This window comes from Hipposideros armiger, unplaced genomic scaffold (assembly GCF_001890085.2).
Source record: "Hipposideros armiger isolate ML-2016 unplaced genomic scaffold, ASM189008v1 scaffold_1, whole genome shotgun sequence".
Classification (NCBI taxonomy): Eukaryota; Metazoa; Chordata; class Mammalia; order Chiroptera; family Hipposideridae; genus Hipposideros; species Hipposideros armiger.
Genome location: NW_017731351.1, coordinates 8697240 through 8710267, shown reverse-complemented (window position 1 = coordinate 8710267; position 13028 = coordinate 8697240).

The window sequence follows — 13028 nt, the reverse complement described above, 5'->3', positions numbered from 1 at the left end:
TAAACAGATACACTTATGTTTTAGTGATGCGATGTGCATTTAAATTTCTAAACAAAAATGCTAATGGCGTGATTTTGTCTAGGTAAACCGAGTCAACTGAACAGCTCACCCTTTAAGATAAATATGAAAAGCATACTGGATCTTGTATATGAAAGGAGAGAAAAGAGAGAGAGCATACCAAAATTGACTCACTCCCAGCGCAGGGATCATGCTGCCTAGAGCAGCAACCCTTTGAGGACTTTGGGCCACTCAATGTGCCTTGGAGGCAACATCAAATTCTAGAGGATTATATACACTCGCTATATTGTATACTCCAGCTGGTGATGATGCTATTCTGAAAGTAACGAAAATACATGAGAGAAGAATGTGATATAATGTGATTTAAAACTAGCTTTGTATAGAATTCCTTTTTCATTGCTTAAAATATGAAACTTCCTCAGGAAGAAATGAAATGGTTATTTCAATGTTTATAGCTGTAATATTCTTGTCATTCACATTGAATGAAAATTACTAGACACATTTTTTTCTCTGAGTTTTTTAAAATAAAAAACCTGGATATAATTCTGATAGGCGCATGGTACCTCACATGTACAACAATAAACTGTGATAAGAAAATGAAGAGTTTGGACCTGGTGATTTTAGGTAATAAGTAGGTATTTGTGTTTGCCAAGGACAGAGTGGAGGGTGGTTATGGAACACAGATGCCACTATATAATTCAAAATGGAGAGACGCACAGAAAACTTCCAAGGAGGACAAAAGGACATTTATTTTTAATAATATAACCTTACAAAGATCCTTCTAATCGGTTTTTAGTTCTAACAGATGTAAAGCAGCTCCTAGTGTCACTTGTGGGCCCCCCGAATACAAGAAGAGAACCCCACCTCTTACTGAACAGACTTGAGGGCCTGCATGATCATAACTCTTCTTACTCCCAGTAACTGCTCTGCTCCCCACAAACGGACCCCTTTAGAGCCTTAAAAGGTGTTAGTCTCTCTTTTATAAAAATCTAGCAAAACAATCTCCAGAAAAAGAAGTCTGGGGAGCTGGACATTTATCTACCTCTTCCATAAACGTTCTTTACTCTCTTCCAGTCCTTCCCTTTCCTGGACATCAGATAGTCTCAGGTTGCAGCCCACCCTGAGTGCATGTTCCAAGCAACTCCTGACAGGCTGGTAGTTCTCCAACCTGGAAGACACCTGACCCCGATTTTCTATCTAAATATGCTACCTTATGCTCCATTCCACTGGTGACTGGTTAATAAACCAACCCCATCAATGTTACTGGCTTATGAGGACTTATCGTCTTATACTTTCCAGAGCTATAAGCACCGCGATGCCAGGAGGTACATTGTCGCCTGGAGGCTCACTGGTGGGCCTGCCCAAGTAGTTTAGAACGGAGAGATTTCTCTCACCCCGAGTCACGCTCAGTCGCTGAGCTCTGTGCTGCCGCAGCTGCCTCGGCTTGATTACACACACCCATCCCCAGTCGGGAAAAGAGCAGTGAATACTTGTGGTGGAGGATCCTTAGGAAATTATTTGTGTTGGCTTGAGATGCTTGCCTTCTCTTAACTTACTTTACTAAGAGCAGATGAAGGTTAAGCCATGAATTTTACCCTTGAGGATAAAAACTAAAGACAGGGTGACACTGATGCCATTGCCAAAAATATGAAGACCCCACTTTGAGTAGGCCTCTCACCTATGGCCACGTGTGCCTAACAGAATCTGGGGGCCACTTCTTCCATCAGGTGCTACCACGGGTTCCTGCCATTTATTGTCCTCAATTTGTTGTCAGTAAGAGTTCTCCATAAATAAGTGCTCATAACAAATGTCACAAAAGGACTTGCTCACTTATTTATGAGTATATGAAATTTATTTTTTTAATGTCGCCTGGCACCAACTTCCACTAATCCTACAGCTATCTTACTCTTTGAGGTTTTATCATTTCTCAGTCTATTCCCAAAAGTCACAAAGACAATGATTAATAAATCACTGAAGTGGATCCAGCTATATTTTCACCATCTCCTTCAGAGCATCCCTTAGAGAAAGAGGAATCACGAACAGCATCAGTAAGAATTGAAGAAAGACATTCAGTTGCCAGATTCAGGGCAAATGTTTTATTTGCCTTGCAATCCCTTTCAAGGAAGTCAAAGCAAATTTCCCAAATTAAATACTCATAGCATAAAGTCTCCCAGATGTTGTTAAGAAGAATGTACTCACCCACATTTTATCATACAGAAAACTGAACTGAACCGAGTGAAATGGGAAGCATTTCCAAAGAATCTGTGACAAATTTTACATAAAACTGCCTGCAGCAAGCTGTTAGTTGGTTATGAGGGAATAAATTAGGTGCAGGAAACGCCTTCTGTCTACTTTCTAATGCCAAGCTGCTCTATTTCAAATCAATAACTGAAATGCAAACCAGACCTTGCTCTTAAGTATTATGCATAATTTATACAATTGGACCAGAGAAGGCTGGCCTGCTTGTCTCTATTTGGTAAATAATATTCTGAATCTGAATTTTTTTCAGTTTCAACCACTTTAAACAGAAATGCAAGCTCAAAATGCTATTTACTCTTAGGTTTTTAGTGTCTTTTCAGAACTTTGTCTTTCAAAGGAACCAAAACTTTTAAAGGCCCACGAAACATATGCCAACAAAAAATAAGGTTTACTTCACATTCAAATGAATAAATTGACAGACTAATGAGAAGTTAAAGATCATCGTTTTAAAAACAATACAAAGCTATGATAATATAGTAATACACTCTCACTCCCGCCTTTGATCAACTTGATAAAACCCTGCTGTTTCTATCCCATTAATTACAGGCATGTCCTCAGTCCAACTGGGATCATAAAGAGGATAGGTTGGACAACAGTCCAATATCTGTTCTTCACCAAACAACACTGGGTAGGTCACTTTTCTTTGGGGGAGCTCAATTTCCCAATCTGTCAACGGCAAAAGTCAAATGCGATCACTGGTAAGAGCTTTTCCCCTTTTATCATCAGCTGTCACAGCATTTGACTCTCCTGTCTCACACATTCTGCCACCTGCCAGGGGCCGGCCACGTGCTGGTGATGTTGGAAGCAGAAACCGGGCCTGAGTAGCTCAACCTCTCCACCCTCACCCCTCTCCGGAGAACACTGGCCTGCTTTTGGCCGGTGGTAAACTCAGCAGAAATCTATGTTTAAGTGCATTATGTAAAGCCACAAACAACAAAAAGAGCTAGAAACAAAAATATAAATATATGCTCAAGACTTAGAAAGACGAGCAACAGTGTAAACAAGGTACAATAATATAAATGAGCTAAATAAATGTCTTACTGTTCAAGTGGGGAGCCAACGGATGCTGCTTAAAGTGACAAACCCAAACACCAAGGTAAAAGCTAACTGGAATTACAACACAACTGGAATAGACTTACCTTTGATAACCAGGACTGGAGTGCCAGGCCAGAGAGAAATATTTGAACTTGTATTTCCAAGTGCATGCATTACTTTTATATCAATACCACCAGCAAACATCTATCACTTAAGTAAGTCTAAATATCCATGATCAACAGTGTCCGATCTGGTGGGAAGATCACAGACGCAAGAAATCTCAGCTACAGGTGACTTAGCATCAGCTGCTGGACATTACCCAGGAGATAACCAATAGGTAAGACCCCTGTCGCGGGGCAGAAGCTCCATGGTTCTCAAATTATCATCTGTGGAACCCTGCCAGACCCGCGTCCCCTTCAGGGGTCTGAAAGGTCAAAACTGTTTTCATAAAAATACTAATGTATCTATTCCTTTTTCATCATGTTGATATTTTCACTGACTTTGCAATAAGCAACAATGGGTGAAACTGCTTGTGCTTTAGCATAAACCAAGGCAGTGACATCAATCTGTACTAGTAGTCATTGCATATGTCACCATCACACACTCACTAAAAAGTCGGCTTCACCAGCAAGGTTGTGATGATTAAGTTCCAACCCTCATGCACCTGTCAGACAAAATGTGAAGTGTGCCTAGAACACTTCTGCTATGCACTGAAGTAGGCAGTTCTCTCAAAACAAAGCATTTGTTTGAGTTGCATATTGAACTAGCTACTTAATTTTTTAAATTTTTCATTCAATTTATTTAAACTAAAAAAAAAACTACTTTACTCATGGACCATCATTTTTACTTAAAAGAATGACTGACAGGAAACTATGGTTATTCAGACTTGAGCAATTGCCATTTTTTGGAGAATGAATAAAGTGAGCCTGTCACTTCAAGAAAAACAGCTGACAGCATTCATTGACAGTGATAACATTTGAGCTTCCAGGTGAAAAGTAGAGTTTTGTGAGACTTGTATCTGCTAGCAGGAACTTAACAGCTGTCTGATATTTAGGGACTCTTTCTGATGCGATTAATGGTGACATTAACAAATATGATTTTCTGATGTTATATAATAAAATGTGTCAACATTTGAAATATCTGCATAACTCAGGGAGCCCCTATTTTCCAAATGACCAATGCATGAAGTTACAAAATAATTATACGTGGTACAATCATTATTATGATAAAAGATCCCTTCTTAGGGCAAGGTAAAATAATAGATTTTAATGTAGCAGAATGTGAAAAGCTCACTGATTTGGTTTCAGATTCCACATTATAAATATCCTTTAAGAAAACACCACTTGTCAAGTTTTGGTGTAGTAGCAAAGAAAAATACCCATGGTTACCTGAAAAGGCCATAAATATACACCTCTTTCCCAAATATATATTTGTGTGAGGTCAGATTTTTTTATATACTTCAACAAAAACAACATATCAAAATAGACTGAATGCAAAAATAGGTATCAGAATCCAGCAGTCTTCTATTAAGCCAAACATTAATGAAATTTGCAAAAATGTAACACAGTGGCACTCTTCTCACTAATTTTGTTTTGTTTCATTTTGTTTTGGAAAACATAATTATTTTTCATTAAAACTATAATTTTATTATGGGTTCTCTTATTACTTTAAAATTAATTAATATATTTTGACGCCTCAATTTAAATTTCTAATGCAGTAGATATTGATAGATATAACCCTTATACACAAAGGCCCTTTGGGGGCCTCAATCATTTTTTTTTTAATATAAAGATATCCTGAGACCAGAAAGTGTGAGAGCCACTGGCATAGGAGTTGGAAATAATTTAAGTACCAAAAGCCATGACTTACACCATAAACAGTGGCACAGAAGAACAAATAAAAGTCCCCATTCTCCATGGAAACTGCAGAAATCACTAAGAACAGGCCTTTAGACCCAAAGGGACTGGGCAGCTGGAACCAGGACACCTAACACCCTGCACAGACTGAGGACTCAGCCACAAGAGCCCAAACCATGGAAGCCAGGAGCCACTTACCAAATGGGAAGAGGTTCATCCAATGGCAGCAGAGGGCAGATGATGGCTGGGCCCCGAGGTCCTCTCACCTGATGTGACCACCTTGGGAAGAAAGGGAGAAAAGAATCCTGAATTTGACTGGATTTTCCAAAAATAGACTTAAAAATCCCTAAAGTAATGATACATATCTTGAATGGGGACAGTCACTGAAAAATTAAAGAAAGCTACACTTCTGCCCAGACTGGGGATTGTGGAACTTATACCACTATGTAAGCATTACATCCCAGTTCAGTTGGCAACACTGGAGACCTGGCAAAGGAGCACTGAGCCAGAGTCCACATTGCTGAGACTGCCCCAGGTAAGAGGGGCGAGGAGGAGGCATGCTGGGTGATGGACGGACGGGCTGGAGTCTGCAGACAAGGCACATCTGCAGGTTCCGGTCTTCCTCAGAATAATCTGCCCCCTGTGGTGGGCACACCCTAAGAGGCACACTCTTGTAGGATTTTGCCTTGAGTGAGGGCGGAACCTATAAATACGTGAGGGTCCTTGTTCTCTGCGTTAGCACACCCCACATCCCATCTGTCCAGAGATCCTGTTGGCTCCATCTTCAGTCTATCCAAACCAACTGCTCCACACTCACTCCACCGCTGCTACCCTGTTCTCAGGTAGTGTCACCTTTACCCCTGCTTCCCTGCCTGTCCCCTAAACCCTACTGTCAACTCAACACCCAAAGGAACCTTTTTACAAATCGATTCCGAGCACTCTCTGTTAAAAACGCTGGAATCGCCCTCCTTCTCAGTAAGAGTACCAGGTCTTACAGGCCCAACATCCACGGCCTTCAAGACCTAAGCCCCTCTCTCTCCCTCTATTGTTCTGCAGCTCTTGCCCTGGCTTCTCGCTGACCCCCGCAAAGCCTCTATGCTGACATTCTCTCAGGTGTCCTCATAGCTCCTGCAACTTACTGGGGTCTTCGTTCAAATGTCATCTTTGTAAAAAGTCAAACGCCAACAATCTCATATAAAAATGCTCCCTTCCTCCTCCCCTGCACTCCTCATCCCCAATACCCTGATCTAATTTTTCACCACAGCACCTATAATCTTATAAGTAACTATATAATTTACTGATTGCATTATCTGTTGTCTCCTACTCAAATAAGCTTCTTTATTAGTTTCAGGTGTACAAAACCATGTAATAGTTACACATTTCACTCCTCACAAAGTGATAACCCCCCTCCCCCAATCTATTGCCCCTCTGACATCGTATATAACTGTTACAATTCCATAGACACGATCAAATAAGCTTCTTGAAGGCAGGTGTAATTGTCTGTTTTCTTTCATTGATCTAACCCCATATTTATGTGTCCAGTCTGTGACACATAATAGGTGCTCAATAAATAGTTGTTGAATGAATGAATTCATTTAGCAATAAATAACCGGGGAAGGCAAAAGGCAAAGGATAATAGTTTTAACATTGCATATTCTCTTACATTTAAGTGTTAGAAAAAGTATAAATTTTTTACAAATCAATAAATTTGTAACATCTTTAGAATTACAACTCTATGTCTTTCTTCTAAATAACAAGAAACAAATTCAGACTTTAAATAACAAATTCCTATTAAAGAATTAAAATTAGCAAAATAATTTTCAAATGTAAGACCAACCCCCCTCAAAACAAAAAAAATCTCTAACCTTTAGAGAGTACTTCCTACTTACCAAACTACTCTTATAAATTATCTTATCAACAATATCTAAAGGGAGGTACTGCTGGCTTCCTTTTACAGATAAAGAAAACAGGTTTGAAAAGGAGAGATAACTTTCCCAAGGTCACACAAGAAGAAAGTAAAAAATTTGAGATGTGAGCCCAGATTTACATCCATCTTATCCTTCATTCTTCCTTTGCAACATGACACCAGTTAGAATGTGGACTGTGAGCCAGTCAGACTGCACCGAGACCCCAGAACCAACTTTGGGTTAACTGCATTATTTCTCTGTGCTTCACTTTGCCCATCTGTTCAATGGAGATGATAACAATACACTCACAACTGTTGTGAAGATGGAATGAGTTCATTAGTGAGCAGATAAGCACTCAATACACATTAGCTAGTATGGCCATTTTCACCTTGAGGTGATAACAAGTAACTGTCCTTATCAGACCCCTTTTGTGTCTGTTTCATACAGCTTCCCTCCTTAGCCCTTCTCAGCCATTACTGTCCGTGCCCTAAAGGATGGTGAGGGCTCAAAAATTCTTATTGCTTTTATCAAATTTACTGAATTCCACGGATTTCTTACAAGACTCTTCTGATTTCTAAAACATAGTATCCATTTATATTAATTATCATACAAATAAAAGATTTTTAAATTAGAGAAATATAGAAGTCATTTATCTGGTTCTAATTCTACTTGGTTTTCTATAAATTTACTTGGATAGAATTAAGAAATAAATACTAGAACATCTTATCAATTAAACTGGAGTATTCTCTTTTATTTTACTTTATAAAAAAAGAACATTAAGATATTTCTAGATTCAGCTAAAGCTTAAATTTTTCAGAGAGCATTATGTAAGTCCCATCAGTTCTTTGAGGAGCAAATAGAAAGCAATCAATACAGTCCTTACTGCCTCATGAAGATATAAACCTCTAATACTGAGTGTCAAGACAGTGAAAATCTATTCCAATTATAAATATTGACTAGTAGGGATCAGTCCAAAAATTTGTCATAAAGTTTTCTCTGTGAAATGATTTCCATTATAAAATTTGAAATATATTCTCAAAGGAGGAAAAAAACCCTCAATTTAAAACTTTTGGCAAAGACAGAGGTAAGATGTGCCCAAGGCCAAACATTTGTCATTTTTGCTTTACTATAACTAACTTGCAATTCACCTTTCCTTTTGAACATTGTGTATAATTTCACAGATTTTTTTTTCACTTTACCATCCCAGCCTCCCCGTTCAACAAACTCATTGCGCATGGAGCAAGTCCTGCTCCAGGTAACATGAATATGGTTACATCCTTGCCCTCAGGTTCACTGGGCACGGTTAGTGCATTTCTCCAGCAGGGTCGCTGTCTGCTCTGAGCCACTCCACATAACGAGTATCAAGGACTCTAGATAACAGGAAGTAAATTAAATCTCTATTAGATTTAGTATTTTAAAAACCTATAAGTCAAGTTCACATATATGAAAAAGGTCTGAGGCATTTCAATTTTATTCTTAGAATCTCCATCTGGGGAAAGTGTTCCTTTCTAGTAAAATCTAAGGTTTTCAATATTCATTATGAATATTTATCGTATAAAACTGGAGTCCAAAGGATAGGTTGGGAGAGTCATTATATATGCTGACATTTTCATGTTATTATCCACAAATTCATTTACACATCCACGCACAATAATAAATGGATGTATTTAATTTTAAATCTGTACAGAGGGTTTTAAACCCAGAGCCAAAAAATAGGGTAACAGAGCCACCTAGCGGCCTCATAAAAATTGGATGCTTCTAATTTTCATTCCTTTGTTTTATATAAACATAAACTTATCTTTTCACTACTATAGATATTTATAGTCCTTATAGATAGTGGATCAAAGGAATTTTAGATCTGAGTACTAGAGTAAATCATGAAACATCTATAAATTATAAGGGAAAATAAAGAAAAAGAAGTAAAGAGAATTTTTAGCAAGTGATCATTAAATTTTCCAATTATTTGAATGTCTAGTATAAAAGGTATTTTACATATATTAGTCTGTAAGTACACCAAAACAGTAATAATCACTTTCATTTTAATGTAATATATTGCTATATTAAGTAGTAAATAATATTTTGCATAAAAGGTGCGAGCCAAAAACAACAAAAAAACAGCCTCATTAGTAAGTAGATTAAATCAAAGGTGAAGGATCACAAGCCATCTGAGAAGGGAAGAAAGAAAAAGTGAAGCTTTGGAGATGTTAAGTATTTAATGAATATGAGGGCAGCATCTCATCAACACGTGCACCTCTACAACCAAGTCACGCCATTGCTCTGGAGGTGACAGAGGACACCTGGGCGACTCGACAGTGCACCATGCCAATGCATACAAGGCTCACATGTTGCTTGCTAAACTTCCTAATATGTACGTGACAGGTATTTTATGGAATCACTTACTTTACGACCCCATCTCCAAAATTTCTCTGACCACCGTCACCTCAGAATTCACTGATCCCACTTACATGTCCCACGTCCCTCACTCCCATCCCTCCTTGTCAAGTTTAGATTCCACAGCAAATCAACATAAGCCTCCCCTGCATACGCCCCCTTTCCCTTCTCATTTTGTGTCCTGTCTCAGCAAAGCCCAACCTTAGTCGGTTCCAGTTCTGTCAGCTTTACACCTAGGCAGCTGAGCTTGGTGTGGAGAAAACATACAATCATGTTAATTTCTAAACTGAAATAAATTTAAATTCAATACAAGAACCCAAGTGGGCTCCTGACGTGGTCCAAGAATCCCACTACATTTCCTAGTCCTTTCACACCAGCTCCCAACTACCCCATCTCCTCTCTCCTCAAATAATCAACACTCCCCCACCTCCATCCTCACTCTCAGTTGACGAACTTTCTAGTACTCAAGGGGAAAAAACAGAACATTGAGAAGTTCACACCCCCACACCACTCACCGCCCAGCATCTGTGCCCATCTGCTCCTGTTTCCACAGATGAGCCGCATGGACCATCTTAGGCCAACCCCTCCTTTGTGCACAGACCCCACCTCATCCACCAAGCAGCTCATAAAACGTCTCCTGCATCATCAATGCTTCCATTTCTGTTGGATCTTTCCCCTCAAAATACAACATGCTTCACATTCTCCCAAGCTCCAAAAATAACCCACTCTTGATCCCACAACCCTCTCCAGATATGGCCCTGCTTCTCTTCCTCTTTATAGCTTCTCAAATGACTCACACAAATCTATGTTTTCCAACTCCCCTCCCCTTGTCTCTGAAACTGTTCTTAGCAGGGTTCAAAATAAGCGCCATGCTGGTAAACCCAGTGGTCACTTCTCAACTTCCATCTTCCTTGTATCATGAACAGCTGATCACTCCCTCTTATATGAAAACCTTCCCTTTTTGACTTTCAGGATACACATTCCTTCCCTAGCTCCTCAGTCTCCTTTGCAGTTTCCTGTTATTTTTCCTGGTAGATAAATGTTGACATGCCCAAGGGCTCGGTCTTTGACCCTGTTCGTCTGTCTATACTTTGTCCCTTGGGACGAGCATCCACTCTCATGGCTTCAAGTGCCATCTAGTTTGACAGCTCCCATATTTGTTTCTCCAGCCCAGACCTCTCCCTAGAACTCAATGCTCCTATACTGAACTCCCTACTTAACAATTCTACATAGATGGCTAAAAGGTATCTCAAACTTAGCATGTATAACAGTGCTCCTGAGGGCTCCTGCCCCCAACCAGCTACTCCTCATCTCAGCAAATAAAAGTCGTGGAGCCATGTCCACCCACCCCCCATATCCTATATGCCTTTTTCTCATATCCTATAGCCAATCTTTCATCAAGTACTGTCAGCTCGACCACAGCAAAGCATCCAGAGCTGAACCATCTTTCCTCTATGGGTACCACTAAGCCGACACCATCCCCTTATCTGCATCACTGCACTCCCTGAACCGGCTCCCCGGCTCCACCCCTACCCCACCACTACTCTGCGCCTCTTCTCAACAGAGCTTTGAGGAGCATGTAAATCCCAGGTCAGGTCTTGTCACTCCTCTACTCAAAACTCTCCAATGGCTACTGAGCTGACTCAAAGCAAACAAACAAACAAAAAAACCTAAAAACCGTACAACGTATAAGGCCCCAGGTAGCCTATTACCTTTGTAACTTCACTTCCTACTTGCTTACTCCACTCCAGCCAAACGGGTCTCATTTTCATTCCTTGAACAAGCCAAGTCTATGAGTCACTATTGCTGAATAAGAAATTATCCCCAAAGCGACTGTCGCTGACTGAAGACAGTCTCGTGCCACAGTCTCTGTAGGACACAACCCCAGGGATGTCTCGGTCTCACAGGCGCCGTCAGCAGCTGTGTGTCAGTCATCTCAAGGCTCCGCTGGTCATAGGTCCACCTGCAGGCTCACTTACCTGGCTGCTGACAGGACCTGTGGGCTAGTGTCCTGACATGGCAGCCTCAGCCTCCCAGGGTGCTGGCCAAGGCCTCTGCCATACAGCAACTTGCTTCATCAAAGCAAGCACGTCAAAAGGGCAAGAGAAAGAGCGCAAGCAAGACACAAGTAAGACTCATTTGTAACCTAATCTCACAAGTGACATGTCATTGCCACTCAAAGGGAGGGGATCCCATCGGGGGAGGGCATGAGGTGGGGCTCACGGGGAGCCTTGGAGAAAGCTGTGCCACCAGGTGGGGTGCCGCTCAAGAGGCCCCGTGCTTTGGGCACCTTCCGGGTATCAGCAGTCCTCCCCTGTATCAGCAGTCCTCCCCCTCACCTTCTTCAAGTCTTTGACCTAACGTCACCTTCTCAGGGGGACCTTCCCTGAACACGCTTCAGATGGCCACCCCTACCTACCCCCCAAACACGTACATCTCATCCCCCCTCGTGACTTTTCTTCGTAGCACCTACTGACTTGAACATGCCATGTAATTCATTTATTGTGGCTGCTCTGTGCTCTGTCACCTTAGCTGAGCTGGAACTGCATTTCCACCTCCTTCCCTGAACAGTCCCAGGCAGCATGGGCCACGAGGGACATTTTGCCTGAGACGTGGTCGGTGCAGCGCAGGAGGCGATGGGGCAGGCTGGGCAGGTGTCACTTAGGTGCTGGCGCACCGGTAGGTGTGGGCCATCCAGGTCTGCACCTTCTTCACCAGCTGCCAGAGCTTCTGTCCCAGCTCCCACACCTCTGGGTCTGCGACAGAGGACCAGGCCCTCCTGCCAATCACTCCGTCATCAAAGTTGAATCCTTGGGAGAAATAAGTGCAGACTGCTGTCCATTCTCGTGAATTCCAGCTCATCCTTGCCGATGCTGGCTTTCCCTGCTTCCCCACACACACACAATCCCCCGGCAGTCCTGCATGTCTGATAACTCTAATCTTCTCATTTGTTGTTTTCTGTCACTAAAATATAAACTCTGTAAGAAATGGGATCAGTTTTGTTTCCTGCTGTTGCCCCAGCACCTAGAACAGGGCCTGGCATAAAGGAGGAGCTCATTAAACATTTATTGATGAGCAACTTTTTGAAACATAAGGCACAAAAGGCACAAAGAATAAATAGTAAGGATGGCAAGAGAGGGAAGAGACCGACATACACTGAAGGTGTAGAAGGAAGATTCCTGGAAAGTACAAGTAACTGACATGGGTCTTAATGGGCGCGCAGGACAAATGGGACATATCGTCTATGCTATGACACAGCATCGACCAAACCAGGAAGGAGCATGCCAGGTGTGACATCCATTGTACGTTGTCCAGGGGTTAGAGATCAGACCTGATCATCAGGGGAAAGCCATCACACTGTCTGTAGGAAGTGACTAACAGAGAAAATGGTATTTCAGGAACTTTATTATTTCAGGAATATACTCAGTTGATTGGGAAGGGGAATCAGAAAAGCAGGGAGAGAGCTGAGACATATTGCCTTAGAGTAGAATGACAATAAGGAAATGGCAAATACAAAAATAACTGTAAAAAAAGATTATATCACGGCATCTTTAGAAACACT